This window comes from Cryptomeria japonica, chromosome 9, assembly GCF_030272615.1.
Source record: "Cryptomeria japonica chromosome 9, Sugi_1.0, whole genome shotgun sequence".
Classification (NCBI taxonomy): domain Eukaryota; kingdom Viridiplantae; phylum Streptophyta; class Pinopsida; order Cupressales; family Cupressaceae; genus Cryptomeria; species Cryptomeria japonica.
In genome coordinates this window covers 334362991-334388592 of record NC_081413.1, presented here as the reverse complement: position 1 = coordinate 334388592, position 25602 = coordinate 334362991, and the positions used below count along the sequence as shown (strand labels likewise).

The 25602-nt window shown below is 37.2% G+C and overlaps 1 pseudogene; it reads right to left on the bottom strand.

The window, feature by feature from the left end:
• Positions 1-1346: 1346 nt before the first annotated feature.
• LOC131029776 (DNA replication licensing factor MCM2-like) lies at positions 1347-20755 on the bottom strand (annotated as a pseudogene).
• Between the last annotated feature and the right edge of the window lie 4847 nt (positions 20756-25602).

The window sequence follows — 25602 nt, the reverse complement described above, 5'->3', positions numbered from 1 at the left end:
ATTTTGGTTGGAATCCTTTTAGGGTTGCATATTCACTGCTTTGAAAACCTTCTCTAGGTCTGTATGTATTCATTAGATTCCTTGGGGTTGAAACTTCCTTACTCTTGATCTTTATCCAATTATTGTATCGTGGCTGATGTTGAGCTCCTATAGATGATTGTTCATTGTCTTTAACTATTCATTTTGATGGGACTGTATTCTTTTGAATGATTTCATCACTAAAATCTCTTAAGCACATTACACTTTGCATTAACAACCTCATTGTCTTGGTTCTGTATTTAGGTTTTGCACTCAAACTTTAAATAAAAAAGCCTTATTGCTGCTCACATTTTGATGTCTCTTGGACTTATGCTTGAAAGTTGTTGCTCTAGATCTAAATCCTTTATATCTTCTTATTCATCTCACCTTTCTTCCTCTGTGACTACACTATAGGATGTCTTGATATGATTTGGAGGCATCAAAAATGAAATAGGTAACACCAACTTGAAATTCTTAAGCATTGGATGAGAGAGGAAGAGGCTTGGCCTCCATGTTTTGGGTGAAAAATATGAAGTGTTAGTATTTTTTGAATGAATTCGACACTATTTTTAGTCTTCTCCCTAAAATCATCCTATCAAGGAAGAATTATGCAATCATACACAATTTTTTTGAATTTTATAGCAAATTGACTTCGAAAACTTCTCAAGAGCAAAGTTAGGATATTCAAGATTTAGGGGATTAAAATTGAAAAAATTTAAAATCAGTATGTAAGGGAGATAGCCCTAGGAATCTAGTTTCCAATGCAATTTGAATCACCTAAATCAAGAACCAAATGAAAAATTTATGACCCAATTATAAATTGTTGGTCATAAAATTGGCATCATGACAAGCCCACATCTTGATTGTACACAAGAAGATCTAGCATATCAAATCATTAGAACATCAAAGCCTATTTCTAAGGGAGATAGGCCTTCAAGTCTAGTTTAAAATGCAACTTGAATCACTTTATTTGGAGGTCATATGAAAACTTTATGCCACATTTAGTAACCACATGACTTTAAACTAGCACATGTGAACTTTACCTTCTAGGTATGTTCATCAAAATTTTTAAGATATCAAATATAGGCATCTTTAAAATATATTTCCTTTAGAGATATCCCCATGAATCTACTCTAATTCATATTTTGAATCACCCAAATTAGACATCAAATGAAGAAGTTATCAAAAAAATACAGTTGGGTAGTTTAGATGGCCATCACTTTTTGAAACTCTTCCCATGCATCAAAAACACCAAGTTATCTATAGTTAAAAAGTCTTATCTTTTTTGTCATTGAATCATAAATCAACATGAATAAATATCAGTGGCATTATAACTTCTGCAAAGATTTCTGAACTCCATACTTCTGGGTTGAAATGAATGAGTCCAGAAGGACTCTAATGACCATATCTACATCCTCTTCAGTCACATAAGTCCTAAGATGCATCCTAGCATGTGCTTCAGACATTCTTATCATTGATTAAATATTCCTCATTGCAATTGGAACTCCTTGACCATGCTACAAACACAAAAACAACAACCAGGTAAAATTGGTGAATAGAACTATATGTTCTATGTTGAAAGCCATAAAAACTAGCAATCCCCAATGAATGAATGAGTAGAACTAGATATCGAAGATTCCCGCCTCAGATTTGCATAAAAATGTGTCAATTTCTCGAGATCCATATCATGTAATTTTGGGAAGACATTGATCTTTGCATATGTGACATACTTCCTCAATGTATCTTGAGATAATATCTGGGAGTGGATTAAATGAAGCAAGATAAGTACACAATAAAACAAGCTTCTTGTACTTAGGATAGTGCCCTTTCATTCAAAAAACATAAAAGCAGATAATTTGAACCTCTAGATCAGAAGCGTTTCTTAAAGGTGACAAATCATCTCAAGGAAGTCCCTCAGATGCCTCCTCCATTTCAGAGCCTTTTGGCTGGGTGTGGGCATGGTTGTCAACAACAAATATTGCATGCATCTTGTCTCCAACCGAATCAACAACATCTTGCAAGATACTACCAAGGCACAAATTGTTAGAGAAATAACAGACAAACCAATAAGTAGATTTGTTGATACAAAGATATTATATGCTTAAACCCAATTAATGAAATTGGAAAGGTCCTAAAAAATGATTGTCCAAATAAATAAATTTAAGCCAAGAGTTACCTTCACAACACAAAGTATATCAAAATGAGAGAGAATAGGATTAGTAAGCTCCACATTTTGAGCAAATGTTTTTGACGAGTCATACCTATTAGGGATAGAAAAAGTAAGATTGTTCAAATATAAACAACACAGAACAATTATGGGATTATAAGTTAAACAATTGCACTGAACATCAACATGGTTTTATGAGAGTTGGTAAATACAACACCACAGGAGCCCAAATGATCTCCGCAAGCTGAATAAACCTGTTACAAGGAGAAGCAAGGAATCAACAGAGAAAAAACATAAACACAGGAAATGCTCAAGAATATTAGAGCTCTATATTCACAAAAACATGTAATAGAATAATGATACAAAAGAAAAGAATCCAATCTCTAATAGGTCAAAAAACCCTAAAAGGGAAAACCCTAGCCTTGCACATAATAATTAATAAAAGAATTAATTATTATGCACCTAATGTTAGCTTAAGTGTAAAAGAGATAAAGGGGAACTTAATTAATTAAATAAATTTCATTTAATTAATCAAGTAAAGACCCAATTACTCTAACACCCCCCCTTAAGCTAGACTTGGGGAGAAGCTAAAACCTAGAACATCTACTGAAAACAAGAAAGATAGGTCGTGGCAACAGGGCCTGATCAGGTACCCAAATACAAGGAAATCTCTATGAAACGGAGAAAAAGGAGAAAACCCAGTGGGAAAAAACTCCTCTCCAAAAAAAAAGAACATGTTGATAGAAATATGAAGGAAGCAAGGCCTCATAAAGACCCCCCAAGGACAACTTCCTTCACCCCAAGCATAGAGCGCAAATGAAGATAGCGCGGTGATGCAAAAGGTTTCGTGAAGATGTCTACAACCTGCTCGGCAGTGGGAATGTACTCCAAAATGAGAGAACCATCCTGAATCAATTGGCGGATGAAATGCATGTGAAGCTCAATGTGCTTCATCCACCGATGCTCCACCGGGTTGCGAGAAATGTGAATAGCACTCTCATTGTCACACCAAAGAATAGTGGGACTATCAAGAGGAAAACCAAACTCAATCATCAACTATTGAAGCCATAAGATCTCTTGATTTGTGAGCATAGTAGCTCGATACTCAGTCTCCATAGATGATAATGCATGAGCAGTCTGCTTCTTGCAAGACCATATGATAGGACCAGAGCCAAGATAGAAAACAAATCCAGAAGTAGACTTCCGATCATTGACATCACCAACCCAATCTGAGTAGTGTAGCCAACAATGTGTAGTGAATGCCATGAGAAATAGAGCCTCGAATGTACCACAAAATATGTTTGGCATCTTGCCAATGACTCTCATGAGGACAATGGGAGAATAGAGAGACAAGGCCAACCACAAAGGAAAGGTCAGGACGAGTGTGTGTCAGGTACAACAAACTGCCAACCAACTACCTGTAAAGTGTAGAATCTACTCAAGGAGTGGGGCGAGTAGTAATCAAAACAACCCCTGACTGAAAAGGAGTGGGGGTAGGCTTGCAATCAAGCATGCCAAAGTGCTAAAGCATGTCAAGAGAATACTTCTGCTGGTAAATGAAGATCCCATCAAAAGACTGAATCACTTGAAGACCAAGAAAATAGTGCAGAAGATCAAGATCTATCATCTCAAACTGGTCCATCAAAGCTCATTGAACATGTTGAATCATAAAGGATAAGCTACCTGTGATGAGGAGATCATCAACATATAGCACAAGAATCGGGATCTCACCTTCAAGATGTTGAATGTACATTGTGTGATCAAAATGACAGCATGTGAAACCAATGGAGAGAAAGAAAGAGTCCATCTTCTCATACCAAGCGCGAGGGGCCTGTTTGAGACCATACAGTGAACGTCAAAGTCTGCAAACCAAAGAGTTGTCCTGCACAAATCCTTGAGGCTGCTCCATATAGATTTCCTCCTGTATGTCTCCATGCAAGAAAGAACACTTCACATCCATCTAAAAAATGGGCCATCCCCTAGAAGCTGCAAGGGATAGTACAAAGCGATTAGAGTTCATCTTGGCGACAGGGGCAAATGTCTCTGAGTAATCAATACCCTCAACCTGTGAGAAACCCTTCGCAACAAGACGTGCTTTGTACTTATCAATCGAACCATCATCAGCATACTTGGTGCGATACAACCATCAGCACCAAACCATCTTTCTGCCCTTAGAAAGAGGATAGAGATCCCAAGTATTATTCCTCATCAAAGAAGAATACTCCTCCTCCATAGCACAATCCCACTCAGGGTTTCTTGTTGCCTCTGAAAACTTATGAGGATCATCTGAAATGGCATGACTCAAAAGACTAGAATCCACAGTATGAGAACGGGTGCGACGAGTATCTGAAGGATCACCGGCCATAGATCATGTCGCCTCAACAGTAAAGCGAGCCCACTTGGGCATCTAAGGTGGAGCGGGTGGAGGTGGAGATGGTGGATCATCAACAACATCATCAAAATCATCCTCAAAATGATCCTGAAGAGATACAGTGGGAGGAGTAGGTAGATGGGTAGACACTGGAGATATGGTATCCACTGTGGGAAGGCGCTCATCAAATTGAACATCCCGTTGAAATAGGACCTCTGGAATCAGGATCAAACAACCTGTATGCCTTAAAATCCTCACAGTAGCCAACAAAAATGAGGGGTCGACTCTTCCACTTCATTGCTCTCCTCTGAGCATCAAGAATAAATACCCATGCCTTACTTCCAAATACTCAGAAAAAAGAAACATCAGGCTTGTCATGAGACCAAGTCTCCTCAGGAGTCATATGTCAAACTGCCTTGTGAGGCATCTGATTTTGAATGTAGTTGGCACAATTGATTGCCTCGGCCCAAAAAGACAAATCCATGGACCTGGACTGAATCATACAATTCGCCATCTCCCGTAAAGTCTTGTTCTTTCTCTCAGCAACACCATTCTGCTGAGGAGTGTAGGGAACAGTAAACTAATGCTGTAAACCATGCTCAGTGCAAAAATCTCTGAAAGCCTGATTCACATACTCCCCCCCATTATCTATACGTATCCGCCAAATAGAACAACCAGACTGCTTCTCTACAAATGTCTTGAAGATTTGAAATGAATCAAAGACATCAGACTTGTACTTTAGAAAGTACACCCATTTGCGTCTGGAGAAGTCATCAATAAATGTGAGTACATACTTGGCCCCAGAAAAAGGAGTAGGGAATGACATGAGGTTACTATGAATCAACTCCAAAGGTGCCAAAGCACGAGGGGATCTTCCCTTCAGAAAGGGATCCATGTGATGCTTGCCAAGCACACAACCATGACAAACACCATCAGTGCAGGAAATATGTGGGAGCCCAAGAACAAGTGCCTGTGTACTCATCTACTGAAGATATCTGTAATTGACATGGCCCAATCGCTCATGCCAAAGCTTACTCACTAAATCTGCATGTGCTATAAGAGATGAACCTGTACCCGCAGAGGGCTCAAATCCATCAAATCGGTAAAGACGATATGCAGTATCAACACTCCCAATAGCCACAACCAAATCAGAGTCATGGAGGTCCCGAATAACCACATCATGTGGTGAGAACTCAAATGTCTTACCAAATTCAGAATGGCAAATCTGATAAATGGACAGGAGGTTCGTCGAGATGTCAGGTACAACCAGAACATCCTGCAGAGCACCCCCATCCAAAGAGAAAACCTAAACCCAAGACTAAAAGTTGAACAGAGTCGCCCACTGCAATCTGTCAAGTACCACAAGAGGCAAGAGAAGTGACCAACTGCTGAGTGTGAGTCATATGGTGAGAAGCACCAGAATCTAAAATCCAAGTGGACCCATAGGTCGAAGCTTAAGCAGTGAGAGCATGACCTTTCCCTGTGGAAGGAGAAGACGCCTAAGGTGAGGAGATGTGATGTTGTTGCATGGCCTCCTCTAAAGCCTCTAATCGTTTCCACTACCTAGAAACCGGATGTCCTTCCTTGCCATAAAAACTGCAAGTATCACCTGATTTCTTCTTAGTCTTGGAGGAAGACTCACCAGACTACAAAGATTTCCCTTGTTTCAGATTAAATGGTGGTTTAGAATCAAACTTAGGAGGTGGTTTGGAGGAATGTTCACTACTTGCAGAATTATTCTTCGCCTTCAGTTTCCACTTTTGCTTCTCCTTAGATGACTAAGAAACCAATGCTTTGTTCTTGGACCTTGAGAGCATGTCCAGCTGAGAAAGGTGAGACTGCTCACGAGACAAATGCTCACAAAACACATCAAAGGTAGGCATGGTAAAACGAGCACCCAAGCCATCCATGGTGGAATATAAAGTAGAGGCAAAAAACTGAAAAGGACCCCGAAGCTTTGAAAGGATCAAGTGAATGCACTCTGGGTCTGTCTTGGTCTTTCCACACCCCTGGAAAACAGATCTGGTAGTCTTTAATTTGTTCAAAAAATCCTCAATGGTGGGAAAGGAATCAAGTAACAAGGAAACCAACTCTGCCTCAATCTGTAATGCCTGGATCTCATTAACTCTCCTAAAGAGAGTCTCAAACTTCAACCACATATCTTGAGGAGTAAGCAAAGCATCAAGGTGAAATAGAAGACTGTCGGAAACATGTAATGAGAGCAAACCCATGGCCTCATCCATCTTATTTATGTGCTGAAGAATCTCAAAAGGACGTTGCAACAGAGGTTGAACCTCATCTAAACAAGACCACAAACCTTGTGCCCTGAGAACCCTCATGATGCGAGGCTTCTAGGTGTGATAGTTGTGTGATTTCAACAACTCAACTGAAGAGTCTGCCATGAAACTTTGCACCTGTACCTGCTTGTGTTTTTTATTATTATGTGATCTTTCAGAATAGATAGAAGATGCAGAAGGCTTTGTTTGTTTTGAGAGTTTTGGTGTTCTAGATTTTTGATATAAATGATAGAAAGCAAGAAAAAAAACCCCCATAAGAGATAAACCCAAACCCTAGTACATACTGGTGAGAATGAAGCAGTGCATAAGCAAAAAAACTTCAAACTGAAATCTCATGTACCTGATAAAATATATGAGAAACAAGATCACATATCTTAATATAGCATGCTGAGAGCTTTCCAGCGCCTATTCGTTTTTGAAAAATGGAGTCCGTTTGCACATTCTATGGCCTTGGAAGTGCAAAAAAGTGACCCCACTTTGATTGGAATAAAGTACAGTCAAACAAAAAAATTGAAAAACAATTCCAATACCATGAGGTTCGGCTCAGAACCAGCTTTCTGACTCCTATTCGTTTTTGAAAAAATGACTCTGTATGCTCAAGATATGAAGAAAAAACAAACCCCCCCTACAAATGCAAGAGAGAGGGCACATGGAGGCTATCTAGTGGCAGGGTCAGGTGGAAGTGGCCCGGGGGCGGCACTTCGACAGCGGAGCAGGCGATGCAGGGGGCGATGGTCGGGCAACACAGGGGGTGGTGGTCGGGAAGCTGCGATAGGCGGGGTTTTCTGGCGAGCGGGGTGTTCCAGCGGGCGAGTGGAGGCTGGCGACTGGCGGGGCCCAAGCCATCAGGGTCGGCGGCATGCGGTACGGACCTGCCGCAGGGCCAGGGGGGCCACGGTACCTTGCGTACCATGGGTTGTAACCCAAAAAAAAAAAATTAAAAAAAAAAAATTTTGCAAAATTTTTGAATGGTGTTTTTAAAATTAAAAAAAAAATTCGGCATGCATGCCGTAAAAAGGCAAAAAATTGAATTTTTGAAGAAAAAAAATCTCGAACTGCGTGCCAGGGTCGTACGGCCTGGTACAGAACAAAAAAAATACCCCCCCAAAGGCTCAGGTGTTGAAAGTGGTCAAGCTTTATATGACCATAGGGGTTTTGGGGCCTTCTGAGCATGATGGTGAGGTCCGTTTAGGCCCAAAGTGCTCAGAAAAAAAGGCCTATCCCTAGGTGCACAAAAAAACTTCTGAAACCCCAAATCTGCTTCCAATGCAAAAAAAACTCAAAACAAGAATAGGTAGCTACAGATCTGAAGCTCTGATACCATGTGAGAGTTGATAAATACAACACCACAGGAGCCCAAATGATCTCTGCAAGCTGAATAAACCTGTTACAAGGAGAAGCAAGGAAGCAACAGAGAAAAAACATAAACACGGGAAATGCTCAAGAATATGAGAGCTTTGTATTCACAAAAATGTGTAATAGAATAATGATACAAAAGAAAATAATTCAACCTCTAATAGGTCAAAAAACCCTAAAAGGGAAAACCCTAGGCTTGCACATAATAATTAATAAATTATGCACCTAATGTTATCTTAAGTGTAAAAGAGATAAAGGGGAACTTAATTAATTAAACAAGTGTTGTTTAATTAATCAAGTAAAGACCCGATTGCTCTAACAGGTTTTCTACCTTCCCCCTATTGGATTAGTTGTAGCAATAATAGAACACCATGCTTATAATGACATTACTATTCCAGCTTTGGATATGTTGATGCTCTATTGCTCCATAGCTTCATGAATACTCACCCTGCAAATTCCACATCACAATTGATCTGAATTTCAAAATCCAAAAACATGGTTTTATAAAGCAAATAAGATCTTGCAAAAACTCAATATATTGAGGTCTTTCAGGAGGCACCTACCCTAGTCATTCATCTTGTCAAACTCATCAATCAAACAAATACCCCTGTCAGCAAGTACCAATGCACCTCCTTCCAATGTCCACTCTCATGTTATATGGTTTTTATGCACTATTGTTATAAGCTCAACTGTTTTTGATTAATGAATAAGCAGGTTTTGAAGGGACCCCGAAACCCTTTACAAGCTTAAAACAACAAAGCAGCGAGAAACAGAGAGAAACAGAACATAAGGAAAAAAACCAACATAAAACCAAGAAAATCCAGCAAAATCCCCTGAAAGCCAATAGGCCATCCAGGAATCAGATTTTATCCAGGGCTTTAGCTAGGGTGCTGCTTATTTCTTGCAGCTCTTTGATGTTGTCTTTGAGGTTGGGGGGGTCCTTGGCCGCGGCAGCCACAACTTTCTTAAACACTGGCCCTGGTTCTCTTAGCAGTTCCACCCGCCGGGGTAGCATCACCAGCACTTCCAGTCTGGATGGTCTCCTCCTCCAGGTCAAGGTCGATGACCGGTTTAGGAGAGTGGTCAAAGACCTTAGCAATGTCTTCCAAATTTTTGGTGATAGCGGAAAGGATGCTTGGGATAATTCCCATCAGATTTTTCATCGCTTCTTTTCCCTCTTCCAGCGATTTTACCTTGTTCTCCATTTCCTACTTCCAGTTAGCATGCTCTCTGTTTTCATCCTCCCTTTTTTTGTCCAAGTTTATCCCATGCTTCTCCAGGTTTTTTAAGGTTTCGTAATTCCATCTGTCGAAATTCATTCTAGCCTCTGACAGATTCTTGAGATTATCCAGGATAAGCCCCTCGCCAGCACTATTCTTATCCTTTCTATCCCCTTCCTTAGCCAGGTTCTTCTCAGAGCATTTGTTAGTTTCCTTCTCAGAATTGACTTATGTTTCCTCAATATCCTTGGGAGTCGTATCCTCCATCAAATTGCTATTGTCCTTGCCAGGGTGATCACTAGGAATGGGGCTTTCTTGACCAGGCTCGAAATCTTCGCTTTCTTCCTCATTGCCTAGTTCCTCTTCCTTCCAGCTATCTTCTCCGTTAGAGTCGTCCGTCTCCATACCACTACTTTCCTTGACAATGTCGTCAGTTTCCAGCCTGGGGGAGCTTTTCCTTTTTTTGCTGGATGACGCCTTCTCTTTGCTGGTATCTCCCTCTTCCATCCTCCTTTTACCAGGGGAGGCAAAAATCCGCTTATTTTCCTACAGAGCGAGGGTTTTGCAATGCTCATAGATGAGCAGCAGGAGCCCACAGTGGAGAATCAGGCTAGAAGGGTTCATCATGTGCTTGTTCAGGGACCTGGCTAGGGATCGAAAGAGGTAGTAGGGCAAAGACACTTTTTTGTCGTGTCTGAAATGGTTCAGGAGCACGAAGTGGTAAGTGTGGGCCTTGGAGTAGCAGCCTTCAACTGTAATATACTCCATGATAGCGTTCAGGACCCAGCCTCACAACTTCTTGATGTTAGCGGCATCATAGTAGCCCCCAGTAGCCTTGCCAATTTCGGCCCGCTCTTTCTCTTTGCGCGGGAACGGGGACACAACATTGTTGGAGACCTTGAGGTCTCAAAAGAAGTTGAGCCTGGAGTGGGGCATACTAGTTACAGTAGAAATAAGCCCAGCATCCAGTTTAAATTTAACTCCGTAAAGCTTAAAAGAACCATTAGACCAGTGTTCAGAAATCTTGGAAACAACGAGGTTGACCCTACCTTTGTCGTAGTCCTTAAGCTTTTCCATGAAGCTGATGAGATGGCCCTTCTCCAGCTTTGCCCAGACTTTAGGCATAGCTTTCCAGGTCGATGTGTTGTCAGGTTCTTCGCGTCTAAGCTCAACTATTGAGGCACCCTTTCTTGTTGTATATATAGCTATCTGGGCAGTTTTTCCACATATATGAATTTACAAGCTTTTATGAGAAATTACATCTTCATTCCAAGAGTTCATGGATAAAAGAAGAGAATAATTAGGTTATGTCAGATTTTACATCTTATTTGGAAGCATACATACGTGGGTAACTTAACATGTTCTTGCTTAAGGAATTGAGATTTTGTTGTTCCTGGGTCACCAAGGAGGAGACAATTTATATCTTCTCTTAGACAATGCTTTCCTTTTATATTCTTTTCTTGCCCTTCGAACATAGCAAGAGTTATTGTAGCCTTAATTTCTTCGTGCCCATAAATATATGGAGCTATAGATTTAATAATTTGCACTCACACGACAAACAATTGATAAATGTGAAAGATTTAGAACAAATCTGGGAAAAAAAATTAAACTTAAGCTACATGGCATATTACAGCTTGGAAGTGCTAAATAGATAGGATACATATGACTTCACATAATTAACAAGTATTTATCTATGGAGAATTTTGGAGATTTTATAATTTTAGATTCTTATCAATCGCAACCTGGATCAAGAGTAACCACTAACCCTTTCTCCAATGCAAGGATCCTTAGCAAGATTCTGAATTTTAGCTTTAACCTCATCGGTGAGTTTAAAGGCAAAAAACAAGTCTTGTTTCTTTGTAACATATTTAGCTTCAACAACTATTGCAAAAACTAGAAATTCATTCTTGGTATTTAGTGACATGTCCAACTTATTTGTATATGTGCCAGTCACTTCCTACAATAATATATAAGCAAAACATGAAAAATTTGTCCTTCCATATGTAATTGCTAACAAAGTTTTACCAAAATCTAAGAAAATTGATTGAAGACTTACTTTTTCCTCTCCAGGGCGCGCACAATCTATAAGATCATTCAGGAGAATGACTTCTTTATACTTAGGAAGCTATCCAAGTGGTACAATGCCAAGACTTACTTGAAGTGTTAATTTTTTATAGTTCCCATATATCGTCCATAGAGGCACAAATAAAGGCACATACTACTATTTGTCATTCAATTTGTAAATGCTAAGAAGCCTTAATTGAATAGGGAACAATCATCATTGCTTCTTAGGAGAACAACCATCATTTCTTCTTAAGGACCAGGCTCTGATGTTATACTTTCAAGCTTTAACTGAGATATTCCTAATAATTTTGTTATTCAGCAATTGTTTGTATCATGTCCATCAGTATGATATCAAATGCATTTCACATAAAATGTTTGTTTTAAGTGAATGTTCTGAAGTTTAAAAAGAGTGGATTTACAAGTAGCTCTCAAAGAAAAGAAATTGCACTTAAATATAACAACACATAATCAATGTATATTCCTTAGAAACACCTTGAACAACCATGTTGCTACATATAATTTGAATTTCTTAATGACATATGAACAAAACAAACATCATTCATTGTAATAATCACAATTTTCAGGATAAGAGATGCAATATGACGCCTAATAAATTATCATTCCATAATCAACCAATTGTACAGTTGTGCAGTTGCTCAAATTCATCCTTTGCACTTGAAACCAACAAATTCATTTCAATATGAATGTACACTCATGCAGTTGCTCACATTCACCCTTTAAACTTCAAACTAACTAATTCCACTCAATATGAAATCAAAGGAAAGGTTCATCATTTCCATAATTCACTAGAAAGTTAATACATCTAACCTATTCTATGTTAAATGTGAATGGCCCCTTTGATTGCCACTCAGAGCAAGAGCCTACTTTCACTTTAGAATAGGAGTTTTAAAAGAAAGGTCCTAGAACAGTGCCACATTTGTTATGATCGTACTTGACTTGCTGCAACTAAGGGAAAATCCCAGACCTCCTAGTCACTACCCCTCCAATGCAAATCATAGTATTTAAATGAACTTGCCTGTTCAAGTAAGACAAAAAAAAATCATCTGAGAGAACTAATGAGCACCAAATTAATTGAATCCAATATGAATTAAACAATGAAAAAAATTTGTAGGCAAAAAGGCGAAACATACCTTATATTGCGAATCTGATCATATACAGGCAAGTTTGTAATTCTAACATATATTTTATTATGAATGTTTTTTATAGTTTGGATGCAATCCCCATACAACATTTTCAACTAATTCTTCCATTACTTCAAGCATAGATTGAGGGGCATCATCTAGCTAGATGGCGATATTTGGATGTGTAAAGATGAATTGTTTATAGCCAATCTCCAAGCTACATTTATTTGCTAAAGTCAATTCCACAAAATAAAAAGATATTAGAAGTGGCATGAAAAACAACTGCAACAACAAATCACCAAACAACATCATTAAGGCAATGGTATAAATATCACAAGAAGTTAGCATACATGAAAGGATGGGAAAATAAGGTTGTCAAACTAAAACAAGGCAGTATAGACTGATCGACAACCATTTCATTTATTAATCGAATGTATTCAAGTTCGCCATTTCCACTCTTCTGATTCACATAGCTATTTAGAAATTGTCTGAACTTTTTAGCTATGAAACGTCGAACTTCATCTTTGGTCACCCATTCTCTTAAAGTCCCTTGAACATTATACATTTTATATTCACCCTCTTTATCTTCTTCCTCCTACAAAAGTTATCAATAAATAAAGAACCAGAATTAGGTCAATCCCTTCACAAGGTAAAATGTAATGCTACTTGTCTAGAAAAACCATAATAATCAAAAAAGAAAGGTTGTATGTCTTTATATTCTGAGAGTAGATATGCAAGAAAAATAGTCTTATGGAAAAAGGTTTTGCATTCATATTTAAAACAAATACAGTCATAGAGAATCAATGAGAAGCTACAGTCATGAGGAGCCACAAATAAGCAAAGATATTTGAACCTCGGGGAGCGGGCCTCTTACTAGTTCAAAGGATAGTGCACAAGACTACTGCTAGGCAATCAGATCAAGGTCACCATCAAAGTATATAAACCTATGCTAGAGGACAAGATGACTTGATGACTATCAAAATGGAGTACATTGAAAGGACTGCTCTAAAAATGAAAGGATTGCTCTCTATTTGAGTTTTGCCTTCTATTGTGAAGTAGGTGGTCTATAATAAATACTGTCCTGACCTTTCCTCGGATCATTGGTCCATAGGTCCATTTAGTCTTGATTGTATTTATTGTTCTTGTATGCTTTTGGACTGTTACTGCTATCTTATTAATGTTGATATAATTATTCTTTATCAATTGTAGCCTTTCAACACTATATATCACTACCACTATTCTGGGACTGAGAAATGACCTTGAGGTTGCCTTTTGACTGATATTATTTGTTCTTTAATACCCCAATATTCTCATTAATATCCTCAGAGATCTGATTGTTTATGAGTCTCTAAAATCTTCTTCTTGTCCAAAATCTATTCTATTACTGTGGTTGTTATACATGAGCTTTTGGATTGTATTCTCAAAACAAAACCCCTATATTTTGATCCTTATTCCTGTCTCAATGGGTTTCTTAGCCAGTCATAATATTGTTCTTTGGTTTAGACTGTCCCTATGACTGCTCACAAAGAAGATGTTTCCCATTGTCATTAATGCTCTTTAGACTGTGCCTAAAGATTGAAATGTTTTATTTGTATGATTTGCATCTCTATGATCATGAAAGCTCTTAGATTGTTCTCATGATTGTATTCTTGGCCTTGGGTATGCTTTTGATGCTTTGAATTTGGATGTTTTAGCTAGGATGGTTGTGTTTGAGCTTTTTGAATGACATGATGACTACATTCAACCCACCTTCCTTTGTTCTTGATCATTCAAGACCTATCAACCGAGCTCTCCATTGATGCTTTTAGAAGGTCTTTTTGTGCACCTGAGGGTTCTATGGCTTTGATTTGAAACATTGTTTTAGACCTAGGGCTTGGATATTTTATCCTTCTAATGGATGCTTCTAAACCCTTATTCCTTCTCATGACTGCTCTATGTAGTGATACAGTCTCATAGACTATGTCTTGATGGATCTCAAGAGCTTTATACATATGGGTGCAAAAACTAATATGGTGGATCCATTCACTGTTACACTATCTAATGGTCTTTGGATGGCTTTTCCCTATTCTAATATGGTGGAATTAATATTTTTGTGACTTTGCCAAAAGAATTAATCTATCCTTATTGATCCAAAGGTGTAAATTTTCGTCTCATGGGGAGGCTAGTTTGGCCTAAAGCAAAAAATTGGTAACAGTTCCTTTGTTCAGACATAAGGAGCACTAGGTTTTCTATTTTGGATGGTAGTATGGTATTGTATGTTCTACTTATAAATTTATAATGCCCTCAAAGGTAGAAATACTCTTTACTCAAAGGTTACAATAGATTATTGTTAATGAAGCAATTTGTAGCAATTTAAGTAGATTTAATTGTAGGATATTGATATATTGTCTAGATTACCAAGGCTACTTTGTAATTGTTAGAAGGATAAGAAGAGGCATACTTTATTTATAGTATCACAAATTAAAGAGACAATTCCTTGAACTTGTATGATTGTTGGTTTGGAACAATGTTTCATTAAATGTAGCTTCAGATAGTGTGATTGCTATGGAATATTAGTAGTATGATTTTTTCTCTCAGATGGTTCTCAATATTTTAATATAAGAAATAGGGAGCATGAAAATCAAATATGGTAGTGAGAAAAATGACAAGCAATAAAAATCTAAGAAAAAGATCCAAATCATGTGTGAAATGTTTAAAGATCATTCAATGCAAGCACCATACAAAGTTACAAACTATCATCATTATAATGCTTTTATCATCTCAAATTGAAGTATCAAATCGTGCAATCATATGATGCTTGATGTCACTTTCTCCCTTGCTTGTTGGGAGACTGACCCTTACCAAATCGGCCTTGCATTTGTCACTGTTCTGGCTGGTGATGTCATTGTATATGTGACTGGTCTCTTTATTGAAGTTTAAGTCATGTAGAGTGAAGAGTAATGTGTTTATTATAAATAAAAACTTTCCCATCATGCTACTTAATGAATCAAATCAGTAGGCAAGAATTAAAGGGCAACAATCAATAAAAAATGCTTCTGTAAATGTTAAGTGAGATGACAATTGGAAGCCAATGAGAAATTGGAGGTAACTTAAGCCATAATTTAAATGGTGAGATATTTTGAAGGTCTAACATGCATGAATCTTGCAGGTGAATGCTTTGCAAGGATTGTATTTGGGTCTCAATAGGCTTTGGAAATGGCTGGAAAAGATATCGGCAAGCCTCTTAAAATAGAATATGTATATTTGTGGTAGAGGAAGGCCTTAGGATAGTCCTAATATGTCAAGAGCAGGGAATTCAAACAAAAAATACAATAATATAGGCATCCATGGAATCATTCATCGATTAGTAAATAAAACAGAGGTCTAGTAACAAGTCAAGATGGAGTATTTGTTAATAATATGTGTATTTATTAGTTTTCCTACGCCTTATGCATTGTCACACTCAGAATAAAGTCATAAGTCTTTTGATATGCAAGCAGTACCATGTCTATCAATGTGTACAATGAAGAAAGATCTATCAATGTGTATAATGAAGAGATATGTGCCATATGATAAAGTCAGTTTGTAGAAGAAACTAATAGTCAAAACAAACCGTTTATATTGATGCCAGAGCAAAGTTGCATAACCCTACCAAATAAATTTCTTAAAAAAGCATGAACCTACCTATGTATCATATATGGGCAGAGTTTCTAGTGTTTGCAAGAAGTGGGCTATCCAACCAAAGGCAAAAATGGAGATTGCAGTAGCTATGTTGGCACCATCCACTGAAAAACCCAGATTGTCATGTCAATGAAGCTGATGGGAAAATATGGGCAGAGCTTTAAGGTAAAATTTAACCCCTAATCCTTACTGCGTTGTCTTCCCGTGTTGATAATTGCATGTGTTGAGCTTCCAGGAGCATAGAATTAGCGGGAAGATGAATGTTGAGCGCCCAGAAGAAAATAAAGGGAAGATGATTGGGCGAGATGGCTATGCGAGGGAAATATTTTTTGATTTTGATTATTTCTTGAGGGTGAGTCATGAGCCTCACTCACTTTGTGCTTGATTTTCTCATTATTACTAATTATTATTTAATGGTATGGCTACCACAAAAATATAATCATCTATTGTTAGGGAATAGGGGTGTGGTTTTTAGTTTTTTTTTCAAATTAGAGAATACAATTATTTAAATAATATTGAAGCTATTTTAAAAAATTAATCAATATATATTTTCAAGAAATAAAGTTAAACAAAAATATATATTAATCATAAAAAATTTAATGTTGTAATTGAAATTAATTTAAATTTAAATATTATTTAAAGATTTTTTCAATGAAAGATCAAATTTTGAAATCAATCTTTCATTAATGAAACCAAAACTTATTTATATTTTTCTTTTCAATTATCTAAAATATGTGGCAAATTTAAAATAGGAGGATCGATGAAACCCCATACTTTAGAATAGCCATGAAAGAAAATCTTTGGAAACAAATTAGACTCTCGTGAAGAAAACCAATCTTTATTTATGAAGGAACAACTCAAAAGAGCACATAATTAAGCATTGGAATCTTCATAAAAACTTCCCTGTCACCATTGCTCTTCTCTCAATTATGATTGTTTTCTCTCTTAACCTTAGTTTTTGTTCTCTCCTAGATTTGTGATATTCTCTTGAGCTGCTACTACCACCATGATTTTATGTCTCTTCTATGAAGTTGTTGCTTATGTTTTTTAGGGAAAACAACTAGATATATGACATTCTTATAATGTTTAATTGTAATAGATGAGTAATAGTAATTTATTTAGTCTTTTTTATTTATGTGACTAATTATTTAGTTGTGTTTCTTACTCGACCAAATTAGTCATTTATAGTTGTGTTGAAAAAAGTGACTAGAATTTAGTCATTTTTAGTTGTTGTGATTAAAAGTTTTAGTCACGTAGTCATTTATTTGTTGTATTTCTCCTAGTGAGTTGGTGGATTGGAGGAGGGAATGAATGGTGGAGGATTGCGGTAGGATGAAGTGGACAGTGCTGGATTGAGGTAGGATGAGGTGAAAGATGGTGGAGGATTGAGACAGGATGAGGGATTCCGACTAGTGCTACTCGCCAATTGATTAATGCTCATCACAACAATGGATGAAGGTGGTTCTTGTAGATAACTGAATCGCATCTGTGAAACAACAGGTTGTGATATCACTTGAGGTTGGTGCTGGAAGGCACTGAAAACTTGTGACACTGATTGGATGGGTGGGGGCACAAATGATAATGGTATTGTGTAATGCATGCCCCCAGCCATAGCCTGTTTCATAGATGATGGTGGATTAGGATTAGATGGAGGATTGAGGCAAGATGGAGGATTAGGATTGGATCGAGGAGTGAGATAGGATGAACATATAGGATTAGGGATTATATAATGAATTTGGGGATAATGAGATGGTGGATTTGGATTAGGGATGTAAGTGGTAGTGTTGTGAGGAAAAGAGGGAGGTTGAGATAGGACCATGGGAGAAGATGGAGGTATGGATGTTGCATATGGGGGATACATGGAGGTGATATATGAAGGAGTTGTTGGTGGAAGACATGATGAATTTCTCTTGTCAAAGGTGTGATAAGGATTATGAGTGGATGCGCATGGAGGAATGGGAGAGTAGCTAGAATGAACAATTGGATTTTGGTATCTGACACTTGGTGCAAGCTTGCTAAGGATGAGGGCATAAAGATTTTCAATCTCATATTCATCTTGATCAACCATACTCTCATCATCATCAGAATGGGATGCAATGGAAGAAAATGATGGATGACCAAATTCATCATAATAAAATTGTGAAATGACGATTAATTGATGAGTTGGAAACAGATGAAAGATGGAAAAGAATGACAGACCAAAACTCTAAATAGGATGAAATACAAGCTTAGACTAGGATGGAAACTGACTTTGAGGAAGTTGGAAAGAGGATGAAGTTTGATGCTTGATTTGGAGGTTTAACGTTTGATTGATGACCTAGGAAGAAGGCAATGATGATGCAAATTAAGAGATGAGAGATGATGACGGATGATAATGACGATGCAAGAATTGAGATGATGACAACCAAGGTGACAACTTGAAAACTAGGATAATAAAAATGACAATGCAAATCGAGACCTTGAGAATAAGGCAAACCCGCCAAACTATGAAGAAAACTCGCTAGAATAATTTTGGGAGCATAACAAGACAATAAGAATCAAACCTACTAAATGAAGAGGCGAACCTGTCACAGTAAGGATCAAACCCACTAGACCTAGGTGCAAACCCAGTATAGCATCAAAGACTGAAATGAGAGGTGATACTAATAGTAAACCCGCTAGACCTACGTGTAAACCCGCTATAGCATCAAAGAATAAAATGACAGGTGGGATTGACAACGAACCCATTGGATTAGGGTGCAAACCCACTAGACCTAGGTGTGAACCTGCTAGAGTACCAAAGATTGAGAGAAGCAACAAAACTAATAGTGAACCCGCTAGAGTAAAGAGCGAACCCGCGAGTAATCAAAGAAAACCCGTAAGAGTTTGAATAACAGTGACTACACTAAGTATGTCAATCTAGCTCAAGACAAAGGCATTCTCACTATATTACGAAGCGAACCTGTTGCAAGAAAGCAACAACTAGGACTGTGTAAAATATGATGCGTTTGATGACTAATATTAATTTTGACAAAAGATATTTGTTGACACAAACACAACAAGCACATACAAATAATAGAATGCAATAAACAATCATGCACTTCCTAGGATAGTCAAAGGACAATACTTGTTAAATCCCCTAGCCCAGAATACTACATCCATCTGGATAGATAAAAGCTTGGCAACACTAGCTCCAATCCACGACACACACTTCTCGGGCATGCCAAGCTTTGAATTTATAAAGATCCAAAGATCTTGAGAAATTTTCTATCTCAAATTGGGTGGTACATGAGGGGTATCTTTGGTATGCGCGTATCACAACACCTGAGTCAACAAGTAGAAGGATTGGGGCTACTATAACAATGGTTCGTAGTAATTTTTCGACAAGTCTAGTCCAACAACGAATTCATGAAGCAAGCCACTCAAGGCTATAATTAAGCTTATTAATGCAAAGAAGGCCTCCACATATGATGAATTCATTCAACACTCTGGTCGTTTGACCTGGTATTTTTATAGCAGCTCGAAAAACACTACTCGAGGTCGCGTTGGGAGAGACGATATCCCCAACATGCCTTTGTTTTGAAACACTCCCTTGAGGTGATGAGGCCCCCAAGAGGTGATTCTCTAATAAAAATAAAAATGGGCGTTGTTAATCACATTTCTCTTCACCCAAGGTCCACGGAGGCAAGGGGAGAGGATACTTGGTGTAACTGTTGGTCCACCTTACGTGTGCACAAGCGTGATAATCATGGAAGACATGGGGTTCATTTCCTTTAATCAAATTGAAGTGTTCCTAATTAACAACAGACACAAATGCAAAATTGAAAAGCAATAAAGGAAATAAAATAGTTTCAGCGAAACCCCTCTTTAGCGGTCCTGCAACAAAATGTTAATGTTTGAGGTTTTGGGGTCTTCTACACGCTCGATTGGCTACACAAACATTAGTGAAATAACATCAAGACACAAACATTAGCAAGTTAGTCCACATTGGATCAAATAAACATTCTACAAAATGACAGTAAAAAAAGTAGAATTCAAACCCGCCTGGACACAGTTCAAACCCGCCACTTTATGACAAATACATGCAAACCTGCTACTTTAGGATGCAAACCCACCACTTCAGAGTGCAAACCCGCTATTTAAAATGGCAGACCTGCTATTTATGTAGAAATGAAAATGGAGGTTAACGGAATCGATATTTTATGACCATGAACCCACCATTTCACAGTTCAAACCTATCGTTTCAAAAATATGCAGAATTTAAAATGCAGGAAAAAGAATAGATGAAATGTTGTGCAAATTTACTAGAGCAAACTTGCCATTTCATCTATTGAACCTTCTATTTCACTTTTCAAACCCGCTAACTGGTTATGTGACAGCAAAAAGTATTTACAGAAATCCTAAGAGCAAAATGGTTAAATTTTACCATCTGTACAAATGCGGGAATGCATTCCCGCTGCTTCAAGTATCAAAACCGCCATTTCTAAAAGCAAACCCGTCGTTTCTTGAAATAGAAAAATCAATGAATAGACCTCTGCCGAGGCGGAAATTTTAAGTGCTCATTCCCACGTTTTTGCCTGTAAGTGCTCAAATTATATGAAAAATACACTCAAACAACAAAAAATGTGAGAAATGACTCATGAAGTAGGTCCCACCGAGCATGCCAGAAAATGTGCGATGAAAAATGTGTGTGCGAGCATAAATGACAAAAAATAAATCTAATTAATCAAGCAAACACAAGACATCATACACCTCAAGATTAGAATGATAAAATCAAAAGCATAATTAAAAGGACAAAAACAATGCAAACCACAATCCCGCTTTGATTTGATAGTTCCTCGATCTTATGTGTGCTTGAAGACGTCTTTGGATACTTGATTGTGCTCCATGATTATTGATTCAAATGATAATGGATCTTTGGTGAAGTATGGGATGGATGTGTGATGTTGAGTGGTAATTTCAGCAACATAACGATGTGAATGTATGAAAGTGGATCATTTTGGCATTATGATGATATGACGTGTGAAAAGAGGAGGAGTTGCTTGAAAAAGAGGGGGGATTAAATAGGAGTTGGAAGGAGAGGAGGGGATAGGAAAAATGAAACACTTTTCCTCAAGGAAGACAAGTGGCACTCAAAAGGAAGCCATGTGGAAGAAGATTCCACACTTGTCCTTAAAGAGGACAAGTGGCTCAAGAGGGAAGATGAGTGTCCCAAAGGAGGGCCACATGTCTATTTGGGGAAGAACCACCTGAAAATAGATTGTTTTCCAATATTTAGAAAATAGTGAATGTGCACACATGTGGGAGAGGAGGTTAGGATGGGATAGGATAAGGGTGGTTAGGGAAGAAAGGGTAGTTAGAACCCAAGGGTAAGGGTAGGGGTTAGGTTAGGTGGTTAGAAGTTAAGAGGCATGTGACTTATTTGAATAGTTAATTAATTATTCAAATGAGAGGAGGAATTAATTAATTAAGAATTAATTAATAGGGAAGAAGAAAAGATAATGAATAAAATAAAATAAAGTGAATTTATTTTATTTAATAGATGAAGGGTTAAAAAAGGGATTTAATTAATTAAATGATTTTGGGTTGTCAAATAATTAATCAAATTGGGCTATAGCATAATTAATACAATTAATTACCTAAAGGGGGGAAACACTAATTAATTAAATAACATGTGATTATTTAATTTAAAAGTATTCAGGATAGAAAAATCTAATTAATTAGATTAATCAAATTTTAGGTGTCTACAGATAGATGGAAGATTTGACTTGGAGATGATGTGGAAAGCTTTACTTGGAGGACACCTAGGCTTAAACAATGATTTAATTATTTTATTTTTTGAAATATTTTGATTTTTAGGGCTTTTTGGTTTTTTGAATATTTTTGGACTTTTGAGTTTTATGATTTTTTGGGGATTTTTGGATTTAATATGAAAACACACATTAAATGATGCAAAATGCAAAATCCTATGGCTCAAATTGGATGATGTGCCCCCCTTTGGTTTAAAATGGGGAAGGTGATCTAAACATTCAAACACATAAGACACCAACAAGCCTACTCAAGTGGAATTATCAATCCTTTTATGCACAAGACACCATGAGGAAAGATGGCTAAAATGTCTCAATTAGGCTTCACAAGCTTAACTAAGGGGTGTCTTCTATATACACAAGGTACGTGATGCCCAAATCCGTAGATGAAAGAGAATAATGTCAAACAACCAAGAGGAGATGGTAACCCAATCTCTACCTTCACTTACCAAAGGTATAAATCTCTTTGGGGCTTAGATAAGATTGACAAGATTCTACTTCCAAGAGGGGTGTCTTTCGAATCACCCCTTTCTCTTTATACTCCATCAGAACATGGGAGTTGAGGGCAATGAAGATAATAAAAAATAAATGCTTACTAAATGTTTAAACATGAAATCTAAATCTAAACACAAGCATATACCTTCATCACTCCTTGGATTGAGCCAAAGTGAATGCACCCAACTCCACTTGATTTTCTCCTTTTGATGTTGTTGATGGGATGAATGTGGCTAATCAAACTAGCAATGTGAGATTGGGATTATGATAGAATGAGAGAAGAAAATAGTAGCATAAGGGTAGGATAGAAGAAGAAAGATAAAAATGAGACCAAATGAATGGTTGTGATTCAATGATTAATGGGTGGCTAGGATTCATTAGCAGAGATGGCATGGATTAAGGGCTCAGTCTTGTGACAAGTGTCATAAGGAGGATGGAGGTGTAAGAGATAGGTGTGCTCACACATGTGTAAGAACACATTGGGAAGAACATGAATGAGACATGTTTATGACATGTGTTGGAAATAGGGTGGCTTGTGAAAGTGACATGTCTATGGCATGTGTAAGAGATAGGCTGACTTGGAAAGTGACATGTTTATGACATGTGTTAGAGGTAGAGTGGCTATGAGGTGACCTTTCATGCGCAAACATGTGTGAGCAAGAGGAGGGTAGGGACATTTTTCATATGATGACAAGTTTAGATCTTGATCTATGTAGATGGATTCAAGGGCTAGGATTGAGTGTACAAGGATTGAGGTTGATGAGGAATGAAATAATAGGGAAAATGGTAATCTCAAGGTTAGTTAGCCAAAATCAATTAATTGATTAGGCATTAGTTAATTGATTTAATAAGAGGATTTGTAGGATAAGGTTAGGCATATTAAATAAATGCAAATTTATTTAGTTAATGGTGAAGGATACATGTCAACATTAAAATTAAATAAATGTAAATTTACTTAATTAAGGGTGAAGGGTAAAGATAAAAGATTAATTAATTAAATAATAAATATTTATTTAATTGGATAGAATAGTCAAGTATGAAAAAATTTATGTGTCTACACTAGGAATGAGCACATCACTTCACAACCCTTCATTGTTGTGTGGAGAATATAATTTACAAAGTGACACAGACATAGGGCATAACATTTGAATCCCCCATGGGAGGCACCTGTCAAGGCTTGGTAGAAACACATGAATCCTTTGGGATTTTCACAATAATTAGCCATTCTTCTTATTTATTTCTTGAGATAATAATCTAATTCCTAATATGAGGAAAAAAAGAGTGAAATATCCTACATAATTCATAATTCACAGATAAACCAAGAAATAGAGAAGCAAAAATTAGTATACAACAATTGCTTCCAAATCAAAGCGACACAGAGCATGCTAACTTAAATAAAACAAGGAAAAGGAAAACAATGGCACAATCCCATGCTCTACCTAAGAACAAATATCCTAAGGTCAAATCACAAATACAAATCACTGAACTCAAAAACATTTTTTTTATTCTTTGTAAGAAAGGGGGTTACAAAAGTCTCATTTACAAGAAGTGTTGAACTCCTATTACAAGAACACCAGTGGGATTTTATATAATTTTATCTCCTAACTGTGAATGATTTTTGCAACTGAAGAATCCTCTGTTTATTTATCACATGTCCATCTTATCATGGCAACTATTGCAACTGCCTTTGCGCTAGAGATCCAAATTATTTCTTTTAATTTCATGTGTGTGGCATGATAGCCACTTGGGTTGTTTATGATTTTGATCAAGATGATTACAACATTGATCTTTCTCTTCTTCTTTTTTCTTGTTCTTTTTTTTGACTTAAGTCAATATTTATCTACTTTCGAGTAATTTTCCAATCAATGGAAGCTTCGCCCAAGTGATAAATGGCTTTTTTGCTATGAGTGCAACTTGTTACATACTCCATCCCAACCTTGAATAGGTAGTGCACCAACGCAAAATCTCGAGTCTTCTTTATTGACGACTCTAATCTTTGATTAAGTCTCCACATGGAATGTTCCTTTGCAAAATCCTTTATGATAGGAAACTGTTAAAGAGGTTGTGGGAACCCTAGGTGGCATCTTGGTAGAGTCTAACACAAATTGTGCGATCTCTTTGGGAAAAGGAATGAGAGACTGCCACATGGTTCTTTTAGAAAGGGATCCCTTTGGACTTTGAAAATCAAATACCATGTGCTTGAGACAAGAAAACAATAAGGCCACAAGAACCATAATTCAATCAGATTGGAACTCAACTCAATCTAGCTATAATCAAACAATCTACACTATACATGTCAATCATGGGAGAAATCATATGAATCAATACTCCTACATATCTCCTTCCATTATCCTTCCATTTATTTCACAACCATCTCCTATACCCACATATAATAATGTTCTACCTTCCTATTCTCAAGCTCCACCTACTTATCATAATGTTACACCACCATTGCAATCTAGCATGTCCAATTCCAACTCTCCACTAAAGCCACTATAAAAAATTTAGCTCAATGTGTCTCATCCTTACAACAACAATCGACTTCTTTAACCTAATCTACTTTCAATGTTCCTACAATAGATATGGCTAGCCCACTTTCCAATGACATTACTTGTACTCTTATCCCACAACACATGGAGGTTCCTCATTTGGAGTTATATTATGGAAAAGGTGACCCCCAAACTAATGTGAAAACATTTCAAACATTATGTAGTGACTTCTCTCATGACAATAGACTTGTGGAAAAACTATTCACTCGTACATTAAGAGATAAAGGTTTGCCAAGGTATTATTCAATGCCTCCTTGATCAATTGATGCATTTTTTTCATCAATTGTCTAATGCATTTGTGCAACATTTTCAAAACAATATTGGTCCTCAAATTACATTAACTAACTTGATGCATTATAAACAAGGAGTTAAAGAAAAAGTGATTGATTTCATTGGTAGATAAAAACATTTGCATTCACAAATAGCTTATCTTGTTCCCGATGACGATGTTCAACTAATTTTCATTAATAATTTTCA